Source organism: Falco rusticolus, chromosome 10 (assembly GCF_015220075.1).
Source record: "Falco rusticolus isolate bFalRus1 chromosome 10, bFalRus1.pri, whole genome shotgun sequence".
Classification (NCBI taxonomy): domain Eukaryota; kingdom Metazoa; phylum Chordata; class Aves; order Falconiformes; family Falconidae; genus Falco; species Falco rusticolus.
In genome coordinates, this window is record NC_051196.1 from 472,265 (window position 1) to 486,889 (window position 14,625).

Below are 14,625 nucleotides of genomic sequence, written 5' to 3' on the forward strand. Positions count from 1 at the left end.
CTGGCCGTGGCTGGATGCAGAATAAGATATATCTGAGCATTGCCAGAGCTGAAATGACTGGAAATGGATTTGTGCATCTTCAGGGAGAGTTCCATATACTGTGTCAGCTGGACCACATCCCCAAAATCTCTGGGATGGAAAGGGAAATGGCACACCTCTGGAGACAAGCTGACAGGTTTTGCATGCACAAGGATCAGCAAGGTGCAACACAAGAAGACTCGCGCAGTGGTTGTTCAGACCTTCATGAGCAATGAGATGTCAGAGGGTTCTTCCTTTCAAAGGCTCTGTAGAGAAATACCCCTCTGAAAATGCTTGGCTGGAAACACATCTGCTATTGTAATCCACTAAATAGGTGGGAACTAGACTTCATTAGGAGTTTTGATGGGCCTAGGCAGATTCAGGGCAGCAATCAGACTGTGACCTAACCAATCTGTCTCTTCTTTTACTCCTCCAGTAACTACCTGAAGTTGATTTGTTTTTGTTAAGAAGTCTATTTGGGCAGCGGCAAGGATGGGCAGGGAGCACACATTCAGTGAGCAGCAGAAACAAGGAGGAAAAGGCTTTTTCCAGTGGCTGCTATAATGTTCTTGAGTGGTGATGAGGAAGGTACCTGAGCTTTTATTGTTACTGCAAACACATGCATGTGGCAGGAATTGGGAGGGGGAAGGATCTACCCGCTTTGCTGTCAGCTGAGAGTCAGGCCTGCCAGCAGCAAATGCTAAGAGTGGCTGTTTTAAACCAGACTGTGTCAAGGTTTTGCAAGTGGAGGGAATGTGCTTTTAGAGCCAGGGCAATGACCTGGAAGGAAGCAGCAAAAGCGGTGCCCGACACTGGCAGCAGATGACATGTGGGTCAGAGGCAGCGCAAAAGAGAAGACGGTTGCTGCGCCAGGGCTGTGTGGCTTAGCTGGAGGTGGGTGCAGGAAGCAAACTCTGTGTGTTTGTATGTGGCCACATCTTTGCGCTATGAATGTAAGAGGAGGGGAACAAAGGAGTCTCCTCAGGGCTTTGAACCAGGCAAGCTGAAGCACAGGGAGGGAAGTCAGGTGCAGCTGGTTTTTGGAGTCTTGTTACCAAAGGCTTCGGTTTGGGAAGGACCTGTCCATCTTGCCTCCTCCTTTCCCATGAGGGCTCCTTTCCCATGACACTGACTGCAGCCCGTGGACATTGGCAACATGAGAGGATGCCATGCAGGTACACCTGAACTGCTTCCTGTGGCTTTTTCTGGGTACCAGAAGCAGCATAACTGCCTTAGCTCAGCCCAAAATATGGGCTAAGTTAGCCTGCCTTGCAACAAGGCTGATTCAGTTAGGTGGGGAGCGGTATCTGGAGGCTGTGCTGCTGATCGTGCTTGACTTACCCTGGTTGTCTCTGGCCAACAGTGCATCCTGCTGCTGGGACCTCTTATCAGAGACAACAGCACATCAGAGGCTCTGCTGTCTGGCAGTCAGCACTGGGAGTGGAGGAGAAGCAGATAAACATAATCTTTACATGAAAGAGGGTATTAATCACTGGAACAGTGCTTGTTGTGGACACCTCACCACTTACAATTGCTAAACCAAGATGATTTATGTTTTTAAAATATAAAATCCATATGTATGAGTGAGTTCAGTGACATCTTCTGCCTTGTTCCAAGTGAAGCCAGACTATGATGACAGTGATCTTTTCTCAACTTATAAAAATGACTTGATACATAATATATAGAGTTATAATTAATATTAGAAGCATATTATTAATTTTCTCTTGAAATATGTCTACTTATGTCTGGATCCTTCTTCTGACACTCAACTACATTTAATAACAAATTAGTTCTTAATAACTAGTTAATGTGACCTTCATTTATTCTGGCATAAAACAGCTAACATTTTTCCACGTATTTCATAATCTCCTTTGCAGTATTAAGTATGGAAAGCTAAAGTGGAGTCTCAGAGTACAGAACCACTGAAGAACTGAGGTTCCAATGCGAAAAAAATTCTCCTTAATGTTAGCAGAGTTGAGCATGACCAAGCATGAATTTCAGTAAAATCTGGAGTTATGTAAATTAGGGGTCTTTGAATATGGAGCCCAAATCCACTAAACAGAGTGGATTAACTTCCCTGGAAAAGGGTTTACCATGTTTCAGACCCATTAGGTCTCTTGCTTCTTTTCCCTGTATCTGCTCATTGCTCCCCACTGCGGCAATCAGTGAAAATAGTTATTTTTGAAGATGCTAGGCTGTGTTTTGCTAGGATGTATCTATGTGTAGGTTACTAGTGATTTCAAGGAGGCTGGTCAGAGCAGAGTTGGATCTGGGGTTTCTGGCCCTCTGATGTGCCCAGCTGCTGCTTTCCCAAATGCCTCAGCAGATGTGGGATTGGGACCAGCCTCCACTTTGGAGGGACTGACACTGGAAGTAGGACAGCTCGCAGTGCCAGTACTCCTGCAAAAGAAGTAGGAGGGCCAAAGGCATCAAACTTCGGGACTGAGCAAGGTGCCACCAGTCAGGAGCGCACTTCTGCACAGCCTTGGCTCTGCTGTGTTTGTAGTCAAGGAAATGTATAAATACCTTGTTAGCGGTTAAGTGTATTGTCTTGTTAGTGACTGCCTCATGGAACTGGGGCCAGTTGTATCCCAAAGTGAAATACCTTTATCAGGAGATCTGCAAGTTAACTTAACACTTAAGGTTAGACTTTTTACCAGTGGTTGTGAATTCCTTGGAGTTGCTTTGCTTTATTAACAAGAGGAGTGTCTGCTCTGCCAGCAGCCGAGAAGAAATAGGTTATTGGTTTCTGGAGGACAGGATTACAAAAGCCTTTGCAGCTGCTAAGGTATAGTTTAAACCTTTTCTGCCTGGGCATTGCAGGTGCTATGCTTGCCAGGTTGGCTCCTGGCCTAAGAATGTCAAACATCAGCTCTCACACATTAATTTCTTGCCTTGTGGTTTCCTGGTGTATCCCCAGAGGGAACAGACCACTCTGTTGTGCTCTGATACTGGTCCCAGTAAAAGTCCAAATATGCAAATTCAGGTCTACTATAAACTTTTTTGCAAAAACTCTTATAAACTTAATGAACTGAGTTGTCAAGTGCTATAAACATGAATTACTCTACCTGTGATTTCCAATGACTTCAGGATTTATGCCAGACATAGATAAAGCCAGCAATGTATTGAAGTAAATTCAGAGAAATGCAATTCAGTTGTTTTTAATTTGAGCAACAGAGTCCTTCTATTGAACAAAAGACAATCCACTCTTTAGTTGTTTCTGGACATGCCCAGGGGCACTAATATTTCTGCAGCTTGATTTTTAGCTTCTTCTCACCTCATATTCCCTCTAGTTTGAAGAACAATGTACCCTTAGCCTTGAGTTTTAAACTTGCAACCCTCTTCTCTGGCCTCATAGTAGAAATATTTTTATTAGATAATATTTGGCAGCGTCATAGTTTACAAACATCATTTTGGTAGACTACCGTCTCAACTCTAGCATGACAGTGTGTGTTTCATGGCCTTGCGCAGAGCCTAGGGAGGGAATGCAAGGATAGCTAGTCCCAGTTTGCAGCAGTCTTGAGATTGCAACTGAGATACTGGCTACTCACAAAAGAGAGGACCCTGCCATGGAGGTTTTATTGCTGATTGTTCTTGGTGCCTTCCCTTGTTCAGGATTGAAGAGCTGGCTGTGGGGGAAGGTCCTAGAGCAGGTAGGATATGGAAGAGGGAAAAACTCTACCGTGACCCTCTTCAGCAATACCTGGGCAGTCCTCACCTCAGACTTTTTTTTTGAGAGACTGAATTTTGCTGTATGTGTGGGTCAACACTGGGGTAAGAATTAATTTATTTATCTCTTTTTCAGTGTGTTATGGGAAAAGCCAGCTTCATCTGCTTTCTGTGATAGTTTTAGGATGGTGAAGAAGCATTTGGCGTAAGAAGGATGATTTTCCCATGAAATTCAAAGTCAGGTGATACACCCGACTTCTTCATAGCTGGCTGTCAGACTGTGCAGCAAGGTACCAGGCAGTGTTGTCTAGTGTCCTGCTAGTAAAAAAGGCAATCAAACAAGTTTCCGAGTGTTCCCCTTTTGAGGAGCTGCTTTAAGCCCCTTCAGTTAACCAAGGTTTTCTTGTGGAGATGTGAAATCTGATGAACCTCTGCATAAAAGCCTGAAGATCCAGGATATAACGGAGTCTTTTAGTGTGGTTTGTGGCAGACCAAATTAAATCACTGGAGGAAGTCCAGCTCTTTTTCTGATAGTGCTCCCTTAAAGACTGTTGATTTTACACTTGAATACAACAAACACAACTTTCTCAAAATTTTTGGCATTAATATGAATGCTCTCCCATTGAAGTAAATAATAAAATTATCTTCATTTCAATGAAAACAAATCCAAAATAGCATGTCAGAAAAGCCTTCCAGGCAAATTTTAACTCTACAGAAGTTAAATTACCTTGTCAGACTAGCTGAGAGACGTTTTTGTCTGAGTTTAGTTAGACTCCTGGTTAGTAGGAATCTCCTAATTGTCAGTGGAGAGTGAACATTTCCAGAAGGCAAATCTTTCTACTCACCAGTGACGCCCTTTTTAAAATAGGATTAAGTACACTGTGAAGATCTGGGTCACTGTGCACTAACTGGGACAACTACCATCAACTAGATGGCTATAGTTGCCTGTAGTTCGCTCCAAATGTTTATTCTTTACCATGTATGCTTAAGTGCTTATAAAAAGTGTTCAGCTTAATCAGTCTGTCTCTGGTAAAATGTGCTTTTAAAAAAAAAGGTGTATGTGTAGCTGCCGTTCATAACAGTGGTGAATATAAGTCAGATTACCCATTCTTTAAAAGCCTTAACCTTGATCACCTTGATTGTGGCCAATTTTCTAGGTAATGAATGCAAATAATACTGTTATTTCTGCTTACCTTTCCCTTACACATTGCCTTCGCTACTCAAGTATTTTCTTCCTCATTGTTTTTGTTTGTTTGCTTTCTCATCTATACTCCCACAAAGCTGTAAGCTCTTGCAAGGCAGTGTTGGTTTAAAGCTTAGTGAAATCACATCTCAGACATGTTCATCTCAAAGACCTGTACTGCAGTGTTGTGACTCTCTCTGTTGCTAGTGAGAGTCAGGCACCTCAAGTCTTGCACGCCATTTTGAAAATAATGGAACAGATTTAGTCTTTTAAGGCATATTTTACTTCCTTTGTTTCTTGGATGATTTCCATTTCTGAACAATGTGCTGATTTTTGTGCATTTAAACCACTTGCTGTGGAAAGCAGCAGAAAGAAGCAATTTCCTGTAGTTATTCTGTCATTTTGATTCTAGTCAGGGCTAGAAGTGGGTGAATCTTGTTCAGCAAAAAATGCAAATTGAAAATCAGCAAAACACTTGGCAAATTTGTGTTGATTCTGCAAATAATTCAGGGAATAGGAAAAGAAAAAGTTTTATCTCAATATGCCCCAAATCCTCTTGAACAATATAGCCTTTCTTATCAGGCCTTATTAACCTTAAGTCATCTCTAGATCTGAGTAATTTTCTCTGGTCAGGGACATGTTTTTCAGGCCTCTTTTATTCATCTGCTCTGCATGGGAGACCCATTATGACTTTTTAAAAGCTAATGCTACCAACAGATGATACGGCACTGGGCTGTGTAAAGATAGCAAGCTTGTTTTGCACAGGGTATGCTGAGTGCTAGAGAAGTCCTACAGCCGTGGTGAATGATGCCAGTGCATTCCGTTTTTCAGCTGGGTCAGCAGAAAAGCTGTGTTGCTGGTATATGTTGCACTGCAAGACAAATTTGCCATCTTCTGGCTAACATGCAGGCCCCTGACTCAGTAAACCTGAAGTCCTTGTGAAATGGCCGACATGACTGAAAGGCTCAGGCTTTGTCCTGGAACGACTTCCACAAACAGGAAGCCAACCTTCGAAGACACACACTGATGTGCACACACCCATTGCTAATTTTGGCACAGTAAATATTCTCCTGACACACATATATTGGCTTTCTCTGCCACTCATACTGAAGGACAAAAGGACTGCAAAGCAGGTTTAATGGACAGCGTTTCTAACAGGCAAATCAAATGCTTCAAGCCTGCAGAAAAACTAGTCACATCCCCTTCTCAGTACTAAAATCTCTACTTGACTGAGAAAAAAAATACATGAAGGTGTAGTCCTGGAAATACATCTAGAGGTAGGCTCCAAGGGGAAGATTCTTTAAGGTTATTTTTATTCTTATAATCAGATACCTGAGGAAGGCAGGAAACTCTCTGAGGGAGTATAAAGTGCTTACCAGCTAATGAAAGGGAATCAATATCAGGAATGTTAAGTGACTACATTATGTTCTCCGTTAAATTGCTTTGCATTCATTTATCTTGAAGCCTCTTAAAAGAGCTGGTGATTGAAAAGACATATCTCTTGAAAGCATAAGGATTTATTCTTGAAAAGCATCTATTGTTAACAGTCCCATGTGACAGCTATCTAATTGTATGGTAATTGGTAGCACTGGGGTCTCATTTATCTTTTCTTTTTTTTTAGCAATTCCAAGGTTTAGTTACACTAGCTTCTACTTGTACTAGTCAGTCTCTTCGGGGCTGGAATAATATTCCCTCTCTAAAAAGCTCTTTAAGGGAGAAAAGGGCCATAGGGAAAATGAGAGAGCTCTGTATTCTGGAAAGACATTTATCTCAGTCCTAAGGTTGGCACAAAGCTTACAAATCTCCTAAGCCCTCCCTTTAAGCCTTCCCAACAGAGCTCTGACTCTGAATGCTTCTAGGTGTGGGTTCCCTGTGCAGGGCTGTGTTTCACTACATAGGACATTTCTAGATGTGCTTAGAAGAAGAATCAGAAGCATTCATGTGCAAGAGTAGCACCCTCCCTGTTCACTTTTTTTTTTAGTCTCACCCCAAACATTTTCTAGAAGTCAGGTGTGATCTCTAAACATGAGACAGCCAAAATCACTATGAAGAAGGTCACGCAAAGAGCTGTGGTGGTGACCATGGCAAGCCTGATGCCCAAGAGAAATGTCTAATAAAGATAAGAAAGGCACAAAGTCTACAGGTAGAAGGCAGCACCTTAAACTGAAAGCATTATTCTCTTTTATTTCCAGCACTTGAGCAGCCCTCAGGTGGCAGCCAAGAGATGGGATTTTCTTCCACTTTGCACTCAGTGAGCACTGAGCTCAGGGTGAGCGATAGCCCCCAGAGTGCCTTCCTAGGAAAGATGTCCTCCAGTGCATTGCAGGTTTCAGAGAGCAAAGCTTTGTCCAGACTTTGTGCTAGGCATTTCTGGAGTGTTTCTGATGGCTTCCTTCCTATTTTTTTTTTTAATTCTGTTTCTCTGCAGAGCTTTCTACTAGACTATACAGGATCCAGAAGACATTAAGTACAGCATTTCCCCACCCCTTTTGGGATGGGGAGACAGGCCAGCAGCCTTCAGGCAGTTTTCCTCAGCATTTGTTGAGATCTCTAAGCTTCAACAGCTCCACATGTGCCTGTGCTGAACCAGAAGTGCCAAACTAATTTTTTACAGGTGGACAAATGAGGTGGTTGAGTGTTTGCACATGTGCCCAATTTATTGCAACCCACGTTTTTAACATACTAGCTTGAGCTAAGGCCCTTGTCCTGTGTAAGAAAGTGAGGTAGAATAAATGAGTGCAAAGCACAGATGCTCCTGAGAAAAGTTTATTCTAGCTAGCTGGGGATCAAGTAGTGCTGAAGCAGACTTTATGCTGCAGGGCAGTACACGCCAGTCCAAAACCCTGAATATGTAAGTACTGAGTGATTATTTCAAAGACTTTTTACTACGTGAAAGATTACAGCTCCTGGGAAGAGGCAGGCTTTCCATCTGTACTCTTAAAGTTACAGTGCAATGCCATACCTATCATGAATTTTCTTTCCTAGAATGAAGGGTGTGACAAAACTAAGGGATGTTTTCCCGTGTCAGTGGTGTTCTGGAGTGGTTTAGTGCCTAAATACATTAGTGGTACTCATGCACTATTAACGGTAACCTATTAACCAAGATAGCTGTGCATGCTGAGTTTCATCAAGGCTTAATGACCAATGCCATGGGCTAATCACTATCTTCTTTCTGTTAATTGTTAACAATTATGTTTTCTACTATTACCTGCTTGCACATACCACCCAGACTTACTAAGGTGTGTGCATCCTCCATACACACCCAAGGCTGGCTTCCCCCACCCACAACACTTTCTCACCTCTTCATCTCACACAGCTGTCTTCCTCTCACACTCTTGCTCCTGCACTTTGGTCCTAGGCCCTCCTCTAGGTGCTTGCCACGGGTGTATGTAACAGTGGGGAGTATCACCGTGCTGCTCTGGGAGGTCTTGGCTGTGTGATTCTGCTGGGCTACTTAACATCAAGTAGCTCCATGGCATTTAGTCTAGCACAGAGAACAAAAAGGAGGTCCTTCCCAGAGCATGGGTTTGACAGACAGGGAGATGTGGAAGTGCATGCAAGGGGATTTGAAGAGACTGTGGTCAACATGGGTCTTCAGCCAGTGTGGCATTGGCCAGATGTGTGATGCTGACGTCACTTTTCAAATAATCTACACCTGAGGTGCTTATATTAGCCTTCTGTCCTCCCTGAATGGTGTCAAGGGAAAGGAGACTTTTATCTGGCTTTCAGAAGAGGGGAGATCCTGTATATGGGAAGGGTTTTGGGGTGTGTGGTTTGTTACTTTTTTCCTGTAGAATTCAAAGAGGATTTTCTCTTTTCGCAAATTGGAAGTTGACTCTCTTGACTGAAGAATGAGGAAGGGAAAACAAGGTGAAGATACAGTAACACTGGTTGCCAAGAAACTTTCTGGCATGCCAATTCTGTAAGCAGCCCATTAGAAACTAGCTCTGAAACAAGTTGTGGATCCTTTTACGTTCTTGACTTACAGGGCAATTTAAATGTCGAATGATTATCTATTCTGCTATCCGTGACATTGATATGAATGTGTGCTGGTTTTTGTAGTGGGTAAAAGTAGTGAAATTGTAGTTTTCTTCTTTTTTTTTTTTTTAAGGCAGATTTCTTAGGTGTTGCTCCAGTTCTTGTAAGTTCAAGAAGTTGGTGTGTTATTGTTCACTGAAATGGGCAATGTTAAGGTATAACCCACCTCGTAATAGGGTGTTGTTTAATCTCAGCTCCACTTCCATGAGAGTGAAAAACAAGTTGAACTATTTTGCTGAATTGTGGTAGTTATGATTTATATGTGTAATATCCATTCTGATGTTCTACGGTAATAAGAGTCTAAGAATATCTGGTCAGCCTGAATAACTCTTAGCAATTACCAGCTAGTGCATTTATCTGTGGAATCAGTTCTTGTCATTCATTATGTATCTTTTAATGTTATGAACAAAGTTTGCTGCATTTTAGCTTTTGTCCCAAGAATTTGGGTTATATTTTTGCCTCTGACTCATGCAGAGTCATCATCAGCTGATGAGTACCAGAGTAGGAAATGACTGAAAAGATAAATTCTCTTTGTCATAACACAGCACAGTGTAATTTCTTGGTAGAAGATAACACCATTTGTTTTAACAGACGATCGGCAGTAGCAATTTACCTTCCACCCTAGAGCGCCTGACTCTGACCTCTTGCATCTCTTTTATACCAGTGTAGCTTTAAGAGCCTTAGTAGACTTTTGATTTAGGCCCAAATGCAGAAATATGATTAAACACACATTGATTTCAATCAGGATGAAGCCTGTACTTCAAGCTAATTATGTACTTAAATATGGTGCTGAAGATGACTTTCCCACTAATTTATGCAAGGAGAAAATTGAGCCCAAAAATACATATGAAATAAGACAGGTATCTGTTTCTTTTGAGATACCATATCCTAGCTCCTCTTTTTTTTTTTTTTTTTTTTTTCTATTTCATTTCTGTGCACTGAAAGACTATCTTTTTTTGGATTTCCAAAGACTTGATGATGGCGTTTTCTGCAGCTATGTTAATGTCCCCAGATTTATGCCAATGCCAATAAATTTAATCCATATGCTTTCTATCTTTCCTTATCAGTCTTACTAGACCTACAGTAGCTGTTAAAGCAGTTTTACTGCTAAAACTTCTATTTAGCTTTTCTTTTTTTTGTTATGCCTTTTGGAAAGATTGATGTCTGCAGAGACTGTTAAGCTTTAACTCTTTGGGTTTCTTCAGCCTCATAATCAGTGACAATGGGGCACTTACTGTCACAGAGCCTCTACAGGGATACCAAGCCTGCCTGAACTTGGCAAACTCTCTGCTTACGCCTTTGTGAGTGCAGCCACCTCCTCTGCTTCAAAGACGTGGAGTAAGGAGAGGAGGCCAAAGCCTCTGGGCTTTCACAGCACACTAGTATTGGAGCACTTTACCTGTTCTCCACTGCTCCGATGTTTTCCAAAGCATAGGGACCCAGTGTGGGCAGACTGGGAGATCAGCTTAGCCGTGGTTAACTGGTGTAAAATCAGATGGTACTTCCAGCCGAATCGCTGTTCTGCAGTCACCGTTCCTGCTGGTGGGAAGAGGCCCTCTTGCTGGCAGTTCCAGTAGAGCACCTGAACAAAGCCCAGAAAACAACTTTTCCGTTCATCTCCAGGCGTGGTACTTTGCTGAGGATTGATCTGACTTTGTGGCTATTCCAGGCTAGTAAATAATGATTAATTGTAAGATACGGGAAGTCTTTCCCTGTGCCAGGTCAGCTTACAGTCCCTCACAATCTACAATTGTGGAGAAAACAAAGATAACCATTGCCCAGAAGTCACTGGACTGCTGCAATCAGGGCAATTCAACCACCCCTTATCCTGACATTTATTAAGAACACACTGCCTTTCCTGTTGAGCAGTGACAGTCGATGGCAAATATCAACCCAAAAGGTATAAATCCGTAACAGGTCCTCTGGCACACTGCTTAATACGACATGCTGAGTGTGGTTCTAAATCTACCCTAAGCCTTTGTGCTTTGCTGCCGTGCCCTCGAACTACTCATTCATATCTGTGCAAAGGATGCCTGAAATATGAGCACACCAGAATATGTGTTGATAGCCAAATGACATGCACCAGTAGCACACACTTCACTGGACCCTGAGTGGGCATAGGCAGCTCAGTCAGCTTTGTCTGATCACATTTTTTGCCTTCCCAAGGCAGACGTGTCCCCGCAAGTGGGGCAGAGAAGCACATTGCAGCCGGGGCAGCCAATGCAGTGTTCACAGGAGAGAGGCTGCAACCGCTTTAGTACATTTATACTTGGGGACGGAAGCATGCTTACTTCTTGCACAGGTATATCAGACACCAGAAAGGGTGTCCCTTCTAAGTTATTTGTAAAAAGAAAGCATAACCTGGTTTTGAGGGTAGAGACAGCAAAGTCCACGACAAGGGGCTTCTGAGGTTGGAGCACGGTGGGCTGGGAAGGTGCTCCCCAGCCCTTTCTTGGGAGCACTAATCATAGCTGTGCAGCTCCCAGTGAACCAATGCTTCCAGGGGAATGAAGCAGAATGCAGCCTGTGGCAAAGGTTGCTAGTAAAAGAACTCTAAAAAGAAATGTGCAAGTCCTTGAGGACAGCTGAGAGCGATTTTTAAAGATGTCAGACATGAATCTTAATGTTTTGCCTTGGAAGCCTTGTACTCTCATGAGCTGCTTTCATTCTGCTTATGTATAGAAACAAGCCAGCATGATGGGGCCTCAGTTTGGGTCAGGCCGTCTCAGTATCATGAGTGAAGAATAATCAGGAGATCCTGTCTCCTTAAAGTAGAAAAGCCAGAAAATATTCTTGCTGAGCATTCTTGTTATAACAGAGGTTTACAATTTATGTGGTATTTGTCTTTTAACCCTGAAAAAAATGGGTGTCAGCAGACTGTGTTCAGATGTGCAGATAAGCTCTGATACACCAACCCCCCCACCCCCACCCCCCAATACTCAGGAAAAGCTCTCTGTGGCTTCCAATACATAATCTTGCCTAGGAAAAACCAGGCTTGTGCCCCAAATACCTATTTGGGGATTTATACAAGGGAGAAAATACTCTGGGTTTGGATGGGAAATAGGGAAATTTTGAGGGACAATATTTTCTTCAGTGTCCAAACCAAGAATCACAGCAAGAGGACGACTCCCAGATCTGGCCCTATCTATTCAGCAAGAACTCATCTGTTTAGGATGAGTTTGGGACTAGATGTATCTTCAAGGGGAGGACAGGGAGGAAGCATATGGAGATCTGGACTTGTCCTTTATTTTCAACTTTGCGGCTGTGTACCTAGCAGCTCTTAGCATCTAGACAAAGAGCTCAGCCTTTGGCCACTGCAGAGCAGAAATGAAGGGAAAGACTATAGCAGCTATTCTTCAGTCCTCTTCTTTTTAAGCTATGCATGATTCATGGGTGACATTAGCATCTCTCCAACAGAAGGACATGGATCATTAATGCACCAGTCCAGAGGAGACATGAGTGACGGCCTTCTGCTTTGATTACTAGTCACATTGTTTATGTTGCATACTGCCAACCTTTTCTGTGGCTCTCGTCTGTGCAGCACTCCCCATTTACAAATAAATTCTCCAGGCTCCAGTGTGTCATGTTAGTTACACCTCCTTTGCAAGGAAACCCTAATGCTTCAGGAAAATGTGTACTGATGAAAGCAGTCAGCATTGGGCCGGCATGTGGAAAGAGTTACACAGGGTAGCTAAGCTTGTTGGCACGCTAGAGCAGGTCACGCTAATGTAATTGCTAGTGCTGACCTTCTGCCTTTGGGTATGGAGCACAGTATTTATGTCAGTGTTGCAGTACTGCTGACTGCCCTCGGTGGAGAAGATGCCCTTCTCCTGGCTCGCCTTGTGCTCAGGTCAGGTGAAAGCATACTGTGTGTCAGACTTGAAGAGCACGACAGATTTTTTTTCACCCACTGTGTGTTCTCTTTGCAAAACAGTAGCTGCACAAGACATGAAAAACTGTTGCCCAGGGTGCCTGTTTTGACATTAAAAAGTTACAGATCAATAAATTAATAAACAGGCTAGGGACAGGCAGACCGAAAATGCCAAATATACCAGAGAGATCATTGGTGGAGCACAGTGTGATGAAAGGTAAGCTTGTTTGAGATGGAGTGTGCACATAGGAATTTCAGATGTTTCTACTTGTCTGACTGGCAGTAAATTTGCACAGTATCACCGAAGTCTGGGGTTGTACATGCACGAGTGCTCAACGTGGTGTCTTTCTCAGCTAAGCTCCAGGCTATTCAGTGAGTTAATGCTCTGCCTAGCACAGCCTGTTCGTCTTTCCAGCATGTTCCCCGGAGAGTGAATGAAGAGGTATCTTTCCCCCTGTGTTTGGGGGAACCTTTGTGTGCTCTGTGCTCTAGTACTGGGGTTGCATGGGAGTGGGAATTGCGGTCCAGCTCTTTACGCTGCTTCTGCCGCAGTGAAATGCAAGTGTTGTGCCCTCACGTCACACCACAGCTGCATCTAAAACTTGCCCTCAAGCAAAGATGAGATTGCTCTGGCTAACAATAAAATAATTTAATATAAACTTCCACCTTCATCTTTACTGCTCTTACAGGGAGGATCTAGCTGTTCAAGTGTGACTTCTTTCCCCCCCAGTTAGCAATCTCAGGAAATCAAAATACATTGGGAGAAGTGAAAGCTTGCAGATTTGTGGCCATCTGGGACTCATCTCCTGCCCAGTCTCCAGAGATCGCACTTTTCAGGGTGCTGCGTACAGGCAGCTGCACTGTACTTGGGTAGCATTTCTTGTGTGCTCACTATGTTTTGAGAACTACCTTCCAAATATCTCACTTGACTCCTACACGCAGGCAAAAGCTGCAGAAAAAATAAGATTGGCTCAGTCTATTTTTGTCCCGGAAGGTGTCACTGAAGAGCTAGGAAAGGTGCAGGTTTAGTAATAGTCTTAACTGGGGTCTTAACTGCTGCCTGGTGAAGTGGAGCCTGGGGAGGGTTAACGTAGCCAGAGATCCCTGTGGCTACCTGGTTCTGAAGATCTGAAGATTTTTGCATCAGAGAATGAATACTCACATTTGAAATGCTGTGCTATTCATCAGCTAAGTCATCTTACGGGCTGTAACAAAATGATTCTTGGTAGGTGGTGGGAAGAGGTTCACGAGCTTGGAAGTCCTTTTTTATAGCACAGCTTTGAAGGAATAGTTTTCCTTCTTGCTCTTCATTTCATACCTGTTGTGTTAACATTACATTATAAAGTATAAATGCTTTTTTGCAGCCTTTTTTTGCAAAGTTTAGGTCTTTAGGCTTATTCTTATGGATGGGAGGAAGAGCTGGGACTTTGATTGCTTTGCTATGACTTATGCATTATTGATAGATGCAGAACTAGCACGGAGTTGTCGGTGATGTAAGAGGCCTCAAGGAGCTTGCAATGTGAATTCAACCAAGAACAACAATTTACACATGGCAAGGTGAATGTCCTCTCCATTTGGAAAAAGTAGTTTGAGTTACTGTTTTAATAGTCTTTTCTCGAATTTTAACTGTCTTATAAATTTGATCTGATATATGAAGCAGGGGCATTTAGGGTACCTGCCTCCATGATGCATGTTGCAAAGAAATTCGTCATTGATGTAGCCAGAGTAGAAAACCTTCTCAAAAGGATATTAAATAGCCTGACTTAAGCCAGTCTCTGAACTACTGAAGACCAGGCTGTGATCTGATGTGAGGGTAAGATTATCCTTACACCAGCCTACTAAAGGT

General features: G+C 42.9%; 1 protein-coding gene across 1 annotated transcript in view; it reads left to right on the forward strand.

Moving 5' to 3' along the window:
• Nucleotides 1-14,625, forward strand: part of OSBPL5 (oxysterol binding protein like 5) — a 184,237-nt gene that overhangs the window by 13,139 nt on the left and 156,473 nt on the right. The window lies entirely within an intron of this gene.